We start from the raw sequence: 379 nt of genomic DNA on the forward strand, positions 1-379 counted from the left end.
TGTATAGGGGTTTATTTTGGGGGGGGGTCAGGAACCCAAACGCCTGGATCCCCTATATTGGTGTATAGGGGTTCAGTGTTTTGGGGGTGTCAGGAGCCCCGGACACCTGGGTCCCCTCCATGATTCCATAGGGTTTGACTGCATTGAAGAGGGGGGGATCAGGACCCCAACCCCCCCATATTAACCTCTCCCCCCTTCCCCCAACTCCAGTACGTCGCCTTCGCCTCCCTCTTCTTCATCCTCATCTCCATCACCACCTTCTGCCTGGAAACCCACGAAGCCTTCAACCGGGTGATCAATAAAACGGAGACGGTGACGACCGGTAACGGGACGGGGACCCAAGTGGCGGGGGGGGGGGGGGGCGGGCCCTTCCCTCCCC

General features: G+C 59.9%; 1 pseudogene; it reads left to right on the top strand.

Moving 5' to 3' along the window:
• The first annotated feature begins 210 nt into the window (after positions 1-210).
• Positions 211-379, top strand: part of LOC104160315 — an 804-nt pseudogene continuing 635 nt past the window's right edge.

The sequence above is a fragment of the Cariama cristata genome, unplaced genomic scaffold (genome assembly GCF_000690535.1).
Source record: "Cariama cristata isolate BGI_N322 unplaced genomic scaffold, ASM69053v1 scaffold37704, whole genome shotgun sequence".
Taxonomy (NCBI): domain Eukaryota; kingdom Metazoa; phylum Chordata; class Aves; order Cariamiformes; family Cariamidae; genus Cariama; species Cariama cristata.